Source organism: Podarcis liolepis, assembly GCF_965112155.1.
Source record: "Podarcis liolepis genome assembly, chromosome: 15".
Taxonomy (NCBI): Eukaryota; Metazoa; Chordata; class Lepidosauria; order Squamata; family Lacertidae; genus Podarcis; species Podarcis liolepis.
The window spans coordinates 7285247-7303825 of record NC_139566.1 but is presented as its reverse complement, the minus strand read 5'-3'; the positions used below and the strand labels follow the sequence as shown (position 1 = coordinate 7303825).

General features: G+C 44.3%; 1 long non-coding RNA gene across 1 annotated transcript; it reads right to left on the bottom strand.

Annotated features, from left to right (window-relative positions):
- Positions 1–8809: 8809 nt before the first annotated feature.
- LOC310694425 lies at positions 8810–14511 on the bottom strand. Its single transcript, XR_014519689.1, has 2 exons — positions 14473–14511; positions 8810–9109 (listed from the first exon to the last, which is right to left on the bottom strand). It is a non-coding gene; the product is annotated as an uncharacterized lncRNA (long non-coding RNA).
- Between the last annotated feature and the right edge of the window lie 4068 nt (positions 14512–18579).

Here is an 18579-nt window from a genome sequence, read left to right as displayed (position 1 = left end):
TGGATGAGAACCAATAAACTCAACTATTAAGGCTGAGTCAGCGAATGGTTCCCTAGATCAGATGGATGGGAGGCTGCCAGCTTTTGATGAATCATAGACTCTTGGAGTCAGAAGGGACCCAAGGGTCATTTAGTCCAACCCTCAAGTTTACATTCCCTCTGAAGAAGTGAGTTTTCAGCTTAGTATGGACATTAGTGAAAACCACCCAGTTGATCTCAGTGCCTCCTATGCCTTCACTCTTGCCTTCCAACAGGTGGACTGAGGTTGAGTTTCAGGAATGATTCAGTGTGCAGAAAAATCAATGGATTTGTTGGGGAGGTGGTTGCAATTAAAAAACAGGGTCAGAGGTGTTTTCTTCCAACTAATGGTAACAGCCATTAGGTCAGCAGAATGCTAACAGAGAAGAAAGTGCATTGGCCACTTGTTGCCTTAGGAAGCTGTGATCACAGAGAATGTGGTAAAGCCATGAAGCAATTAGGCAAAGAAATGTCTCGATCTGTTCTGAATTAGCATGTGTGGAGCTCTGTAGCCAAGAGCCTTGAGGGATGTTGGGAGAGACTCTGACTTCAGTACCTCCCCAATGCTTCGTCAGCTCAGCTTTTGTAGGTCAGCAATGCCAGAAGCAAGGGAAAAGGTTCTAATATAGAGCTGTCCTTAAAAATTGCCCAGTTGGAATATTTGACTCAAAATCTGGAGGTTCTTCTTCAAGAGAATTTGATGAGACATTAAAAGATGAGCTGTACAAACCCAGCCATGCTTCTCAGGGAGGTTGCAAATGTCCCCATTCCCTTCATTGGGGATGGGAGAGAATTTATTGGACTCCCAACTCCTCATCAGCCAGTGTGGTCCACCCTCGGGGATGTTGGGAGTTGGAATCCATCATCAGTGGGAGGGCCACAGTTTTCTGAGTCAGTTTATATGGGGAGAGATGGTCCTTGGGGTATTGCAGTCTTGAGCTACGGAATGCAAATAAAATTTTCAGATCCAACTTGCCCAAAGATGGAAGGAGGACAAACTACCTACAAAAGAAGAATGGTTGATAAAGATGATGGACTATGCAGAAATGGCGAAAATGACGGGGAAAATCAGAGATCAAGAGGACAATAAATTTAATAAAGAATGGGAAAATTTTATAAGTCACTTGAAAGAACACTGTAAACAATTAAAAACATTGGGAGGATTTAAAAACAACAACACTTGCAATGAAGCGAGAACTATGATAAAAACTGAGTTTTAAGAAAATATGGAGAATACGATATGATGCAATTTGAAAAGATGATCTAGGGAAACCATGGAGGGGTAGAGGGAAGTTTGGGGATTATGAGTATCCTATTTGTAGAATGATTGTGACTTATGTATGATGATAATTGGTAAAAGTGAAAATGAATTTAATTTTTTTATAGATATATAAAAAGGAATGCAAATAAATTTTCCACTGATTGCATAGGTTTCAATAATTCTCATATTAAAACAAAGCTACTAACACTCCAATTCTCATGCTAACAATGACTGCTTGTATCTTTACCCTGCTACAACTCTTACATATTGTGAGAATGGACAAGTTGTGGGAGGTTTTTTACTATCCCAGATTAAATACAAACCAAAGGTTACCCCTGCCTCTTTCCTTCTCTACTATATTTCTGTAAGGAAAAAAAATTGTTGTCATGGTGTAGTTCTCATAGGTGCCAATAGGTGGCAACTGCAAAATGATGACAGAGCAGCAGGCAGATGGCACAGGCAGTCAGAAAAGTGAGTACAGTGGTACCTCGGGTTACAGACACTTCAGGTTACAGACGCTTCAGGTCACAGACTCCGCTAACCCAGAAATAGTACCTTGGGTTAAGAACTTTGCTTCAGGAGGAGAACAGAAATCACACGGCCGTGGCGCAGCGGCAGCAGGAGGCCCCATTAGCTAAAGTGGTACCTCAGGTTAAGAACAGTTTCAGGTTAAGAACGGACCTCCAGAATGAATTAAGTTCTTAACCCGAGGTACAAGGGCTGAGGAAGCTGTTGAGGAATAGCTAGTAATATCCAAGGCAACACAATGACCAAATACAATGATACGATATCAATATACACTCTTTATATAATATGAAATATAGGAAATCACATAAACAGGAAACTTATGAATCTCTGAAAGTCACAAAATATGCACTCTTGAAAACATAAAACCGAATAAACGTAAGTCTCTGAAAGTCTATGAAGACTATGCAAGTCTCTGAAAGAAGCAATGTATCAGATTCTTATCTGGTGAAAACAGGTTGTAAACTTTATTTTATGGCGTCCAACGCTGCCAAGGTAGTTCGCAAACAGACGTTGTGAACAGTGATTCCAGATATACCCACGGTTTCATGGAATTCTTTGGCACAGCAGAAGGATACAGAAATGCTTCATAAACCCATCTATATGGTGAATGGAAAAGTATACCAAGAATAGCTATGGAGCAGTGGTCATAAAGTTACGTAGGAATAGCTAGGTCAGGTCAGGGAACCTTCCCTCTCCAGCAGCTCTGCTGCTCTGCTGCTTATCTCTTGCCAATACTGCTGTTTCAGCCTCAGCAGCATCAGATGCCAAGGAGGAAGAATGTGGCAACAAAGCAGGCAAGCAGCCTCCGGGGTGAGGAGGATGTAACCCGAGACAGACAGGCAGTCGGATTAAGCTATGGAAATTTCCACACTCTTCCCCATCCCTGCTTTTGGTAGATTAGCCAGCAGAGCCAATGGTTGCCTTCCCATGCCCTGCTGTGTAGTGGAGAAGGGCAGAAATACTTTCTCGTCTTCATTCCCCACAGGTGCAGGAGCAAGAACTACTGAACCAATGCCATAAGCACCGGCATAGGCAAGACCTTTATATCTGAAACCTCCACAGCTCAGACCTACTAATGGTGGGATCTGCAAAGTACGGCCTTTAAACCAGCTTTCCTGAGATGCCAGCTTATGGTTAGGCAAACTAAGGCCTGGGGGCCGGATCCGGCCCTATGGCCTTCTAAAGCCAGCCCACGGATGATCCAGGAATCAGCGTGTTTTTACATGAGTAGAATGTGTGCTTTTATTTAAAATGCATCTCTGGGTTATTTGTGGGGCATAGGAATTTGTTCCTTTTTCTTCTTCTTCAAAATATAGTCCGGCCCATAGCTGTCAACTTTCCCCCTTTTTTAAGGGAAATTCCCTTATTCCGAATAGGATTCCTCGCAAGAAAAGGGAAAAGTTGACAGCTATGGTCCGGCCCCCCCACAAGGTCTGAGGGACAGTGGACTGGCCTCCTGTTGAAAAAGTTTGCTGACCCCTGTGTCAGCTACATCAGGCTTTTCTTTTCCCTCACTTGTTATCTCGCAGCAGCCATTTCAGCAGATTTCAGCAGAGGTGGGGGCACAGAAGCAGGGCCCCTCTCTCAGCTCTGCTGAGGAGACAGCTCCATTAGGGTCCTCCCTCTATTGGCTTTCAGCCCACCAATGCCATTCCATCAGGCTGCAGCAGAGGGAGCAGAGAGAAAGAGGAGGGAAGCAAAACCACTCTGTTGGCTCCATTGAGAGAGCAGCTCCACCAGGTTCCTCCCTCTGCCAGCTACAGCTATCAGCTGTAATTCCACCAGGCTGCAGCAGAGGGAGCAGGGAGGGAGGAAATGGGAGCAGGAACTCTCCATCAGCTCACTTGGAGACAGCAACTTTTGACTTGTGTTGTGTCTTTTTAGTTTTAAGCTGAAGGGCAGGGACTGGCTTCATAATCTCAGTAAGCTGTTCGGCAAACTGTCTTGGCTGAAGCGTCGATAAGAATGCAGTAAATAGGTACACCATAGTTTGAGGGGAGAGACTTCATCAGGCAAGCAAATTACAGCCCTTGAAGCTGTCCCAGAAAGTCCAGCGGGTGCAGAATGCTGCAGCGAGGCTCCTCACGGGGTCTCTGCCATGGGAGCATATTCATCCAGTGCTTTTCCAGCTGCACTGGCTCCCGGTGGAGTACAGGGTCAGATTTAAGGAGCTGGTTTTGACCTTTAAAGCCCTTCATGGCCTAGGACCCTCAGTAATACACAATTTGCTGCCACCACTAGGGTCATATTTATAAATATGACCCAAGTGGTGGCAACAAATTGTTTATTACAAATTACGTGATGTCAGGCTTCAGGTACATGGTTCCCCACCCCCTTTGGCAGTAGATAAGCAGAACAAAGCAAAAGGAGTCTCTTACCAGTTAGAAACTTTAATGATCTCAGTGAGAGAACAAAGAATCCATTTCTAGGAATGAAGGTGCTCCCATTTAAGGATTCCACCCACTTCCCCCTTGTCATCCACGTCACATCCATGTCTTGCAACCTGATCTCACAAGCACTTTGCTTTCTGTGCTGCCACCTTATCTGCTCTCCTTGACCTTGGGCTGAGCAGATGGATGCTTTCCAGTGAAAGAGAGTCTATTAACTCTCTCTCCCCCAGTTCTCCTCCTCCTAGCTGTTCACCACCCAGTTCTTCCCAACTTCTGTCTTCTGAACTATGTCCCTCTGCAAACCACTGTATTCCAAATCTATACTATACTGATTTCCAGGCAGGCTTCCAAGCCCAGATAAGAATTAATGAGTCTCTGGCAGTTTTCAATGGTTTCATTTATTCACAATACAATCAGAGCATGGCTACAGCCCTCTGCTCCATAGAAATCAGCTGGTCACTCTGAGAAATCACTTGTGTCACAACAGGAAAAACGCCAACGTCCAACCTTTCCCCTTTTGCACTACTGTTGCAATCTGACCTTTTCAGCACTTTGGACGTGAGCAGAGGGAAGGGGGAAATCTACACTGTCCAAGGATGAGCGCTCAGTCCTCTGCATATCTGACTGTTGCTTAGTAACCCCTTAGTGATGTATGGAAGTGAGAGCTGGACCATAAATAAGACTGATCACCGAAGAATTGATGCTTTTGAACTATGGTGCTGGAGGAGACTCTTGAGAGTCCCATGGACTGCAAGAAGAACAAACCTATCCATTCTTAAGGAAATCAGGCCTGAGTGCTCACTGGAAGGACAGATCGTGAAGCTGAGGTTCCAATACTTTGGCCACCTCATGAGAAGAGAAGACTCCCTGGAAAAGACCCTGATGCTGGGAAAGGTAGAGGGCACAAGGAGAAGGGGACGACAGAGGACGAGATGGTTGGATAGTGTTCTCAAAGCTACCAGCATGAGTTTGACCAAACTGCGGGAGGCAGTGGAAGACAGAAGTGCCTGGCGTGCTCTGGTCCATGGGGTCACGAAGAGTCGGACACGACTAAAAGACTAAACAACAATAACAACAACAACCCCTCCAGTGCCGTCTATCTCTTCCCCTCCCTCGTCTTGTGAGCTTCCTGTGTCTGCTCTAACTAACTCAGTGAACACTTGGAGAAAGGGGGCCGAGCCCACTTTCTCCTGCTCTACTTGCAGTCTGTCATGTTGAGAATCACATCCTGTTTCTCTTCCATCTCCTTCATCTCTTGGCTCGGCTATGCTCCTGACATATACTGTCCCACTACTCCTGGGAAGATTCAGGAGCAGGGGGAGGGGAAGACTCTGGCCATTGCTCCTCAGTGCAGCCCTCCTCAGCATAATCCCTGAGACGTGAGCATTGAGGAAGACCCCTTGTTCCACTTGCCTTTGACTAAGATTCCACAGAGCCACATGTCAGTTGCAGAGTACCTGCTTTGCATGCAGAATATCCAAATTTCAATCCATTACATCTCCAACCAGGGCTAGGAAAGACCCCCATCGGAAACCCTAGATAGCTACTGACAGTCAGCATAGACAATACAGAGCCTTATGAACCAACGGTCTCACTCCATATGAATTAGCTCCTGATGCCCCTACTTAAACCAGCCTTTTATTCAGAATTATAAGGACTGGGATTCTGTTTTACTTCTACAGGAAGGACCATATTGCCATGGTAGAGCACCTGCTTTGCATGCAGAAGGCACTCCCTGGCATCTCCAAGTCAAGCTCGGAAAACCACTGCCGGTCACTAAAGACAGCACTGATCTAGATGGACCCAACAGTGTGATTCCGTGTAAAGCAGCTTCCTATATACCTATCCTCCAACTCCTCAATAATGAAGGGATGCTCCTAAGTCAACATTAAGGATCTCTCTTTGGACAGGTTGCACAGAGAGCATCCGTCTTCCACCCCAAAGAAGATTTAACTTTGGTTCCTGTTAGACTTAAAGAAATATTAGGTCCAAAACAAAGTACAACCAGTGGCCAGGGATGGTTGGAGTTGTACCTTAGCAACATTTGGGAAGCCCAAGGAGCCAGTGTTGTGTAGTGGTTAGAGTGTTGGACTAAGACCTGGGGAAATAGGGTTCAAAGCCCCACTTGGCCATGAAGGTCACTGGGTGAGCTTGTGCCAGTCAACTCACTCTCAGCCGAACAAAATCCACAGGATTGTTGTGAGGATAAAATGGGGAGGAGGAGAATTATATGTTCTACCTTGAGCTCCCTGAAGAAAAGGTGGGATACAAATGCGATAAATATTGAATTCATGCAGTTTCCCACTCTTCCACTAACTTATGAGCCTAGTATGTCCTCCCTTCGGTTCTCTGTTAGCTCAGGAACTCCCTAGGACAAAATACTATAAAAATGTTCCAGCATGAGAGAATACCCTCCCCTCCCCTTCCTTTTGAGAAATAAGAGCAGGTAACAAACCAAGAAACAGAGACATATTTGAATTCAGAATGAGCTTTATTGAAAATATTGAGTGGGCAATTGTACAAGAAGCAGACATGAACAAGGAAAAAGCACACACAATGGAACGTGGCTCTGAACTTATTACTGGTCTACAGACTTTGAGGAAAGACTTGAAAAGGAGTAAGGAAAGGTTGCTGAGAGCCATTTAAAAGCTGTTGGCTTGATGATTGTCCCAAAAGCTCAGATTTTTCAGAATCCAGAATGAGACACTCAGTAATGGATCTGCATCATCTTTTCCCGTTGAGGGTAATTCCTGTCATCATCACACATTTGTTCTTCAAGAGTCCAATATATCTAAAAGCACACACTACCACGACGTCCCAGCAGGGCCATCCTTCCAAAGAGCCCATCCCTCCTCAGACCATAAAGGGAACCTCCAAGGTAGCCACCAAAATTGCTTCCAAGGAGACCAGACCCATAGCCATAGCCTCCTACCAGCCCAGAACCAGTCAACCATTCTCTTCTGCTCCCAGTATATTTTGCCTAAGAATTTTGGCTCATCTTTCCCTCTCCAGTAAATCTTTGCCTCAGACAGTGAGAGCTAATCTGGATGCCGTCTGTGACCTTTACTGTTTTGTGAGGAAACATCTTTTTGGAAGTATTTAGATCTTCTCTTAATAAAGTGATTCCTGTACCTGTGTCTAAAGATGCCCAGTGTGTGTTGTTATTCATTAAAACTTCCTCTATTAACTCAGTGTCAAAGCTTGTGGCTTTCTCAAAGCTCATTTTACGGAGTTTGACCTTTGGGGAGGGCCTGGACTGGTTTGGACTCAGTATGACCCTTTTGTTTCTTTCCCCTTATGGTTTTGATCGATGGGCTACTTTTAAAAACTAGGGCCAGGGCCTTTTCAGTACTGGCCCCGACTTGGTGGAATGCTCTGTTCCAAAACACCAGGGCCCTGCGGGACTTGACATCTTTCCAAAGGGCCTGCAAGACAGCGCTGTTCTGCCTGGTCTTTGGTTTGGACTCGGTCTGACCCTTATATTTCTCTCCCCTTACGGTTTTGATCTATGGGCTACTTTTAAAATGAGGCTGCATTTTAAATTGAATTTTAACCTGTATTTTAAATCGGGGGTTTTTCTGGTATGTTTTTACTGTAATTTTACTGGTGTTAGCCGCCCTGAGCCCAGCTCTGGCCGGGTCGGGTTCGGTATAAATAAAACTTATTATTATTATTATTATTATTATTATTATTATTATTATTATTAGGGCGATATGTCTACAGCTTTTGCCATTTTAACTGGGGAGCTGGGGCACTAGATGCTACTGACCTGACTTCGCACCTTCCTCTGTGCAGTTTGCTTGCCTCTCTTCTCCTCTTCAAGGCTAATTGGTCTGCTAACACAACCACCTCATGGACATTCTGAGGATTTCTGTCTCTCAAAATTCGAGAGCATGTATAGAGAGACTTTTTTCTCCCTTTCTCATCTTGCTAGAAGCAGGGGTCATGCAGGGAACCAGAATCTTGCAGAATTCAGTGGAAGCAAAAGGATATAGTTCTTCACAAAATGCATAAACTTCTAGATTCGGTACCAGAAGATGTGGCGATTGCCACTGATTTGGATGGCTTTAAATGCCAATTACAGATCAAAAAATGAAGTCAAGGTTTAAATGTACTTAATATATTTCTTTAATTCGTTTATGCAATAATTTAAAACTGTTATCAAAATACAGTATCTGACTGAGAGGCTGGATAATCCTGCACTATCTGACTACATTATCACCCATCAAAAATATGTTATTGTCCAAAGTCTTGTAACATATTGATTACAAAAGCTGTAGTCCACAATACATTCCACACTGTGTACGTATGCAAATGTTGCAAAACTACAAAAGATTATCCAGCTATTATGACTGTTGCTTCTCTGAATAAATAATGGTTTGAGGCACTCTAAAAGGGGACTTGTTTTGAAAAAGGGGTAAATGATAATTCTCTCAAGGCGAATGTACCTTATTTTAACCACATAGAACTAAACCATTCAGGGGGCCAGAGAGAAAGACGTCCTGCAAATGTTCCAATTTTAGTTTGGCCAAAAACTGCTTCAGACAGCTGAGGCCCTGGACACCTTCCTATGCAGAACTGAGGCTTTACATTTAAAATCCAGGACAAACAGGTTATTAGAATGCAGAACAAGCTTTATTGAAAAGGTCAAAGTAAGAGCATTGAAAGGGGCAAAGAAGAAAATTGGTGTAGAAGGATCTTTTTTTTTCTGCACTCTGAAGCAAAGAACGGAGGATGAATACCAGGAGTGGCTGCTTGAATTCAGCTTTTCTGAACCATGGCTGATAGATCTGTACCAAGCCCTCTGATTATCAGTTCAGGATATGCTTCTCAGGTTTAATTGGTCTATGCACAGATGCTAAAACGACGCCCGAACTTCCTTCCCCTCCCGTAGCCCAAACCATAGCCGAAACCTCAGATTCCAAGGAGGCCAGACCCCAAGCCCCAATAGCCTCCTACGATCCCGGAACCACCAACGGCACATGGAGTGTTGCCTCCAACAGCCACAGGCTCACAGCTGGCAGAGAGGATGGGCCCTGGGATGGTCACAACGCAGGCAGGTGGCTGGATCACGACCTCTGCTGGTGGGATCTGGTTGATGGGTTTAGGGATAATCCCATCTAGGATGCCAAGGTTGGCTGCTCTTTCAGCACCTCCATATCCATAGCCGAGACCACCAAATCCGTAGCCGAATCCTCCATTTCCATAGCCGAGACCTCCCAATCCATAGCCGAGACCACCATAGCCAAGACCTCCTGCTGATCCAAACCCAACGGTGGGGGTGGAAGCACAGGATGGAACAGCGCAGGATGGACCACAGTCAACCATTGTTGGGTGGAGGTGAGTCTGAAACCAAAAACACCAAGGGAGAAAATAAGTGTGGGGTACATCACTTCAATGGACAGTGGGGAGAATATTTCAGACATAATCATCCTGTGGCAGTAGGATATTTTAACCATTCCCAGTTCACTAAACTCAATCCATCTTCCTTTCTCCATCACTGAGCGTCAGCTGTCTTTGATAATTCTGAAAACATAAAGCCCTCATGCCTGAAACCTTTATTCTTCTCTGCTTTTGTTACTACAGCCCTTCTCTTTGTTGTGGATCCCAAATCCAATCCCTGATCATTTCAGGATAGTCTAGGAATGTCCCCTGCTTCAAGGCCTGTAGGACAACGGCCAATCTGAGTAGGTAAAACTGAACTAGAGATTCCAATGGTCTGTCATGGTACAGGACAACTCCCTATGCTCATTTGTGTCAGGTATTTATTTGGAACCGTGAAGATTAGAACCTTACTTTAATTTTATGGGGAGGACAATTGTTCAGTGGCCGAACATGTGGTTTTCATGCAGAACATCCCAGGTTTGGTCCTTGGAATCTGCAGATTGAGCTGCTAAAGACTCCCTTCTTGAAACTCTGGAGAACTACAGCTGATCAGTGTGGCCAAAACTGAGCTAGATGGACTAACGCAGCTAAATACTTGATTTCATAAGGTACATATAGAAAAGAAACCAGCCAACAACCTAAGAATGTAAGGTTCCTGGTGGAAGATCTACCCAATTCACAGAGTAATAGAATTTTAGCCTTCTCTTGGAGTTCAGTTACCTGAACATTCTGACCACTGCAAGAATCATTCAAATATAACATCATATGTGCACACACTTGACTTACCAAAGTCTCAGAGGAGTAGAAAAAAAGTGAAGGAGATGAAGCCAAAGGAAGCTGTTGGAAGATCTCAGCTCAGGGAGCCCTTTTATACCATTTCATCTGTATCTGCTGGTGGCTCCACATCCAGCTTGGATACACCTCCTTTCCCCTCCTTTCCCCTCCGGCTTTAATTAGTAAGCAATTTTTGGAATGCATCATGTCCCTAATTAAGAAACGAGGCAAAAGTGTCTCTTCATAGTTATTCTTCCACAAGACAAAGTTAATAAAATATGAAGAAAAATTAAAATTCTTGTCTGTTCCTCCTGGCAGGCAGATCAAAAGGTGTTTTGTCCCCGTTCATTATTTTCAAAATAGTTGTTGATTTTCTCAGAAGTCTAATTGACTTTATGGGTGGGGGCACAGAAGCAGGGCCCCTCTCTCAGCTCTGCTGAGGAGACAGCTCCATTAGGGTCCTCCCTCTATTGGCTTTCAGCCCACCAATGCCATTCCATCAGGCTGCAGCAGAGGGAGCAGAGAGAAAGAGGAGGGAAGCAAAACCACTCTGTTGGCTCCATTGAGAGAGCAGCTCCACCAGGTTCCTCCCTCTGCCAGCTACAGCTCATCTGTAATTCCACCAGGCTGCGGCAGAGGGAACAGGGAGGGAAGAAATGGGAGCAGGAACTCTCCATCAGCTCACTTGGAGACAGCAACTTTTGACTTGTGTTGTGTCTTTTTAGTTTTAAGCTGAAGGGCAGGGACTGGCTTCATAATCTCAGTAAGCTGTTTGGCAAAATGTCTTGGCTGAAGCGCCGATAAGAATTCAGTAAATAGGTACACAATAGTTTGAGGGGAGAGACTTCATCAGGGAAGCAAATTACAGCCCTTGAAGCTGTCCCAGAAACTCCAGCGGGTGCAGAATGCTGCAGCGAGGCTCCTCACGGGGTCTCTGCCATGGGAGCATATTCATCCAGTGCTTTTCCAGCTGCACTGGCTCCCGGTGGAGTACAGGGTCAGATTTAAGGTGCTGTTTTTGACCTTTAAAGCCCTTCATGGCCTAGGACCCTCAGTAATACACAATTTGCTGCCACCACTAGGGTCATATTTATAAATATGACCCAAGTGGTGGCAACAAATTGTTTATTACAAATTACATGATGTCAGGCTTCAGGTACATGGCTCCCCACCCCCTTTGGCAGTAGATAAGCAGAACAAAGCAAAAGGAGTCTCTTACCAGTTAGAAACTTTAATGATCTCAGTGAGAGAACAAATAATCCATTTCTAGGAATGAAGGTGCTCCCATTTAAGGATTCCACCCACTTCCCCCTTGTCATCCACGTCACATCCATGTCTTGCAACCTGATCTCACAAGCACTTTGCTTTCTGTGCTGCCACCTTATCTGCTCTCCTTGACCTTGGGCTGAGCAGATGGATGCTTTCCAGTGAAAGAGACTCTATTAACTCTCTCTCCCCCAGTTCTCCTCCTCCTAGCTGTTCACCACCCAGTTCTTCCCAACTTCTGTCTTCTGAACTATGTCCCTCTGCAAACCACTGTATTCCAAATCTATACTATATTGATTTCCAGGCAGGCTCCCAAGCCCAGATAAGAATTAACGAGTCTCTGGCAGTTTTCAATGGTTTCATTTATTCACAATACAATCAGAGCATGGACACAGCCCTCTGCTCCATAGAAATCAGCTGGTCACTCTGAGAAATCACTTGTGTCACAACAGGAAAAAAGTCAACGTCCCACCTTTCCCCTTTTGCACTACTGTTGCAATCTGACCTTTTCAGCACTTTGGACGTGATCAGAGGGAAGGGGGAAATCCACACTGTCCAAGGATGAGCGCTCAGTCCTCTGCCTATCTGACTGTTGCTTAGTAACCCCTTAGTGATATATGGAAGTGAGAGCTGGACCATAAATAAGACTGATCACCGAAGAATTGATGCTTTTGAACTATGGTGCTGGAGGAGACTCTTGAGAGTCCCATGGACTGCAAGAAGAACAAACCTATCCATTCTTAAGGAAATCAGGCCTGAGTGCTCACTGGAAAGAAAGATCGTGAAGCTGAGGTTCCAATACTTTGGCCACCTCATGAGAAGAGAAGACTCCCTGGAAACGACCCTGATGTTGGGAAAGATGGAGGGCACAAGAAGAAGGGGACGACAGAGGACGAGATGGTTGGACAGTGTTCTCAAAGCTACCAGCATGAGTTTGACCAAACTGCAGGAGGCAGTGGAAGACAGGAGTGCCTGGCGTGCTCTGGTCCATGGGGTCCCAAAGAGTCGGACACGACTAAATGACTAAACAACAATAACAACAACAACCCCTCCAGTGCCGTCTATCTCTTCCCCTCCCTCGTCTTGTGAGTTTTCTGTGTCTGCTCTAAATAACTCAGTGAACACTTGGAGAAAGGGGGCCGAGCCCACTTCCTCTTGCTCTAATTGCAGTCTGTCATGTTGAGAGTCACACCCTGTTTCTCTTCCATCTCCTTCATCTCTTGGCTTGGCTATGCTCCTGACATATACTGTCCCACTGCTCCTGGGAAGATTCAGGAGCAGGGGGAGGGGAAGACTCTGGCCATTGCTCCTCAGTGCAGCCCTCCTCAGCACGATCCCTGAGACGTGAGCACTGAGGAAGACCCCTTGTTGAACTTGACTAAGATTCCACAGAGCCACATATCAGTTGCAGAGTACCTGCTTTGCATGCAGAATATCCAAATTTCAGTCCATTGCATCTCCAACCAGGGCTGGGAAAGACCCCCATCGGAAACCCTGGATAGCTACTGACAGTCAGCATAGACAATATAGAGCCTTATGAACCAACGGTCTCACTCCATATGAACTAGCTCCTGATGCCCCTACTTAAACCAGCCTTTTATTCAGAATTATAAGGACTGGGATTCTGTTTTACTTCTACAGGAAGGACCATATTGCCATGGTAGAGCACCTGCTTTGCATGCAGAAGGCACTCCCTGGCATCTCCAAATCAAGCTCGGAAAACCACTGCCAGTCACTAAAGACAGCACTGATCTAGATGGACCCAACAGTGTGATTCCGTGTAAAGCAGCTTCCTATATACCTATCCTCCAACTCCTCAATAATGAAGGGATGCTCCTAAGTCAACAGTAAGGATCTCTCTTTGGACAGGTTGCACAGAGAGCATCCGCCTTCTACCCCGAAGAAGATTTAACTTGGTTCCTGTTAGACTTTAAGAAATATCTACTATTAGGTCCAAAAGAAAGTACAACCAGTGGCCAGGGATGGTTGAAGTTGTACCTTAGCAACATTTGGGAAGCCCAAGGAGCCAGTGTTGTGTAGTGGTTAGAGTGTTGGACTAAGACCTGGGGAAATAGGGTTCAAAGCCCCACTTGGCCATGAAGGTCACTGGGTGAGCTTGTGCCAGTCAACTCACTCTCAGCCGAACAAAATCCACAGGATTGTTGTGAGGATAAAATGGGGAGGAGGAGAATTATATGTTCTACCTTGAGCTCCCTGAAGAAAAGGTGGGATACAAATGCGATAAATATTGAATTCATGCAGTTTCCCACTCTTCCACTAACTTATGAGCCTAGTATGTCCTCCCTTCGGTTCTCTGTTAGCTCAGGAACTCCCTAGGACAAAATACTATAAAAATGTTCCAGCATGAGAGAATACCCTCTCCCCCCCCTTCCTTTTGAGAAATAAGAGCAGGTAACAAACCAAGAAAGAGAGACATATTTGAATTCAGAATGAGCTTTATTGAAAATATTGAGTGGGCAATTGTACAAGAAGCAGACATGAACAAGGAAAAAGCACACACAATGGAATGTGGCTCTGAACTTATTACTGGTCTACAGACTTTGAGGAAAGACTTGAAAAGGAGTAAGGAAAGGTTGCTGAGAGACATTTAAAAGCTGTTGGCTTGATGATGGTCCCAAAAGCTCAGATTTTTCAGAATCCAGAATGAGACACTCAGTAATGGATCTGCATCATCTTTTCCCGTTGAGGGTCATTCCTGTCATCACCACACATTTGTTCTTCAAGAGTCCAATATATCTAAAAGTACACACTACCACGACGTCCCAGCAGGGCCTTCCTTCCAAAGAGCCCACCCTCCTCAGACCATAAAGGGAACCTCCAAGGTAGCCACCAAAATTGCTTCCAAGGAGACCAGACCCATAGCCATAGCCTCCTACCAGCCCAGAACCAGTCAACCATTCTCTTCAGCTCCCAGTATATTTTGCCTAAGAATTTTGGCTCATCTTTCCCTCTCCAGTAAATCTTTGCCTCAGACAGTGAGAGCTAATCTGGATGCCGTCTGTGACCTTTACTGTTTTGTGAGGAAACATCTTTTTGGAAGTATTTAGATCTTCTCTTAATAAAGTGATTCCTGTACCTGTGTCTAAAGATGCCCAGTGTGTGTTGTTATTCATTAAAACTTCCTCTATTAACTCAGTGTCAAAGTTTGCGGCTTTCTCAAAGCTCATTTTACGGAGTTTGACCTTTGGGGAGGGCTTCGACTGGTTTGGACTCAGTCTGACCCTTATATTTCTCTCCCCTTACGGTTTTGATCTATGGGCTACTTTTAAAATGAGGCTGCATTTTAAATTGAATTTTAACCTGTATTTTAAATTGTGGTTTTTCCTGGTATGTTTTTACTGCAATTTTACTGGTGTTAGCCGCCCTGAGCCCAGCTCTGGCTGGGTCGGGTTCGGTATAAATAAAAATTATTATTATTATTATTATTATTATTATTATTATTATTATTAGGGCGATATGTCTACAGCTTTTGCCATTTTAACTGGGGAGCTGGGGCACTAGATGCTACTGACCTGACAGCTACTGACTCTGTGCAGTTTGCTTGCCTCTCTTCTCCTCTTCAAGGCTAATTGGTCTGCTAACACAACCACCTCGTGGACATTCTGAGGATTTCTGTCTCTCAAAATTCGAGAACATGTATAGAGAGACTTTTTTCTCCCTTTCTCATCTTGCTAGAAGCAGGGGTCATGCAGGGAACCAGAATCTTGCAGAATTCAGTGGAAGCAGAAGGATATAGTTCTTCACAAAATGCATAAACTTCTAGATTCAGTACCAGAAGATGTGGCGAATGCCACTAGTCTGGATAGCTTTAAATGCCAAATACAGATCAAAAAAATGAAGTCAAGGTTTAAATGTACTTAATATATTTCTTTAACTCGTTTATGCAATAATTTAAAACTGTTATCAAAATACAGTATCTGACTGAGAGGCTGGATAATCCTGCACTATCTGACTACATTATCACCCATCAAAAATATGTTATTGTCCAAAGTCTTGTAACATATTGATTACAAAAGCTGTAGTCCACATTACATTCCACACTGTGTACGTATGCAAATGTTGCAAAACTACAAAAGATTATCCAGCTATTATGACTGTTGCTTCTCTGAATAAATAATGGTTTGAGGCACTCTAAAATGGGACTTGTTTTGAAAAAGGGGTAAATGATAATTCTCTCAAGGCGAATGTACCTCATTTTAACCACATAGAACTAAACCAATCAGGGGGCCAGAGAGAAAGACGTCCTGCAAATGTTCCAATTTTAGTTTGGCCAAAAACTGCTTCAGACAGCTGAGGCCCTGGACACCTTGCTATGCGGAACTGAGGCTTTACATTTAAAATCCAGGACAAACAGGTTATTAGAATGCAGAACAAGCTTTATTGAAAAGGCCAAAGTAAGAGCATTGAAAGGGGCAAAGAAGAAAATCGGTGTAGAAGGATCTTTTTTCTTCTGCACTCTGAAGCAAAGAACGGAGGATGAATTCCAGGAGTGATTGCTTGAGTTCAGCTTTTCTGAACCATGGCCGATAGATCTGTACCAAGCCGTCTGATTATCAGTTCGGGATATGCTTCTCAGGTTTAATTGGTCTATGAACTGATGCTATAACGACGCCTCAACTTCCTTCCAAGGATTGCTCTCCCCCCATAGCCCGAACCATAGACCAAACCTCCAGAGATTCCAAGGAGGCCAGACCCCAAGCCCCCATAGCCTCCTACGATCCCGGAACCACCAACGGCACATGGAGTGTTGCCTCCAACAGCCACAGGCTCACAGCTGGCAGAGAGGATGGGCCCTGGGAGGGTCACAACGCAGGCAGGTGGCTGGATCATGACCTCTGCTGGTGGGATCTGGTTGATGGGTTTAGGGATAATCCCATCTAGGATGCCAAGGTTGGCTGCTCTTTCAGCACCTCCATATCCATAGCCGAGACCACCAAATCCGTAGCCGAATCCTCCATTTCCATAGCCGAGACCTCCCAATCCATAGCCAAGACCACCATAGCCAAGACCTCCTGCTGAGCCAAACCCAACTGTGGGGGTGGAAGCACAGGATGGGACAGCACAGGATGGACCACAGTCAACCATTGTTGGGTGGAGGTGAGTCTGAAACCAAAAACACCAAGGGAGAAAATAAGTGTGGGGTACATCACTTCAATGGACAGTGGGGAGAATATTTCAGACATAATCATCCTGTGGCAGTAGAATATTTTACCCATTCCCAGTTCACTAAACTCAATCCATCTTCCTTTCTCCATCACTGAGAGTCAGCTGTCTTTGATAATTCTGAAAACATTAAGCCCTCATGCCTGAAACCTTTATTCTTCTCTGCTTTTTTTACTACAGCCCTTCTCTTCGTTGTGGATCCCAAATCCAATCCCTGATCATTTCAGGATAGTCTAGGAATGTCCCCTTCTTCAAGGCCTGTAGAACAACGGCCAATCTGAGTAGGTAAAACTGAACTAGAGATTCCAATGGTCTGTCATGGTACAGGACAACTCCCTATGCTCATTTGTGTCAGGTATTTATTTGGAACCGTGAAGATTAGAACCTTACTTTAATTTTAGGGGGAGGACAATTTTTCAGTGGCCGAACACGTAGTTTTCATGCAGAACATCCCAGGTTTGGTCCTTGGAATCTGCAGATTGAGCTGCTAAAGACTCCCTTCTTGAAACTCTGGAGAACTACAGCTGATCAGTGTGGCCAAAACTGAGCTAGATGGACTAACGCAGCTAAATACTTGATTTCATAAGGTACATATAGAAAAGAAACCAGCCAACAACCTAAGAGTGTAAGGTTCCTGGTGGAAGATCTACCCAATTCACAGAGTAATAGAACTTTAGCCTTCTCTTGGAGTTCAGTTACCTGAACGTTCTGACCACTGCAAGAATCATTCAAATATAACATCATATGTGCACACACTTGACTTACCAAAGTCTCAGACGAGTAGAAATGAAGTGAAGGAGATGAAGCCAAAGGAAGCTGTTGAAAGATTTCAGCTCAGGGAGCCCTTTTATACCATTTCATCTGTATCTGCTGATGGCTCCACATCCAGCTTGGATACACCTCCTTTCCCCTCTGGCTTTAATTAGTAAGCAATTTTTGGAATGCATCATGGCCCTAATTAAGAAACGAGGCAAAAGTGTTTTCACAGCACCCCACTGTCTTCATAGTTATTCTTCCACAAGACAAAGTTAATAAAAGATTAAGAAAAATAAAAATTCTTGTCTGTTCCTCCTGGCAGGCAGATCAAAAGGTGTTTTGTCCCCGTTCATTATTTTCAAAATAGTTGTTGATTTTCACAGAAGTCTAATTGACTTTAATACCCAGGATTTTAGTAAGTCATTCTGTGCACAACACATAGCAGGTTTTGTTTATGTTTAACCTCCACTGTTGGAGGTAAGATTGGGGGAGAAATTTGATCCAGGTTGCGTTTTCTGAAATGGTATAGCAATTGAAGCAGTGTACTCCTATGAAATCCACACTTACACGAATATTTCATACAGTTCTGCAGCCAGGTGATGTGTACAAAATTGTGCATAAGAATGGACATACTGTACTAAGTGAAAATAACATACAAACAATGCATTATAATCAAGAATATTTTTTGGGGGGGGAAAGAGTTGCTGTTATGCTCAGTTTGTGCTTGCTGGGCTTCCCATAGACATCTGGTTGGTCATTGAGAACAAGGCTCTTCCAGTCTTCAATGATGCAAACGTACCATATAGCAAGGTATGGATAAGTGTACGCAATAAAGCAAGGAAGCGTATGAGAATTTCCACAACTATTTGGGAATTCTTTTCAAATAAGATATTTGAAGAAATAAAAGGTTCATATAGTGCCAGCTGTTTTTGAAGAAGCAGGGATTTAAGGACATAAAAATGGTCGACTGGATCAGACCAAAGGCCCATCTAATTCAGCATTCTGTTATCACACATGT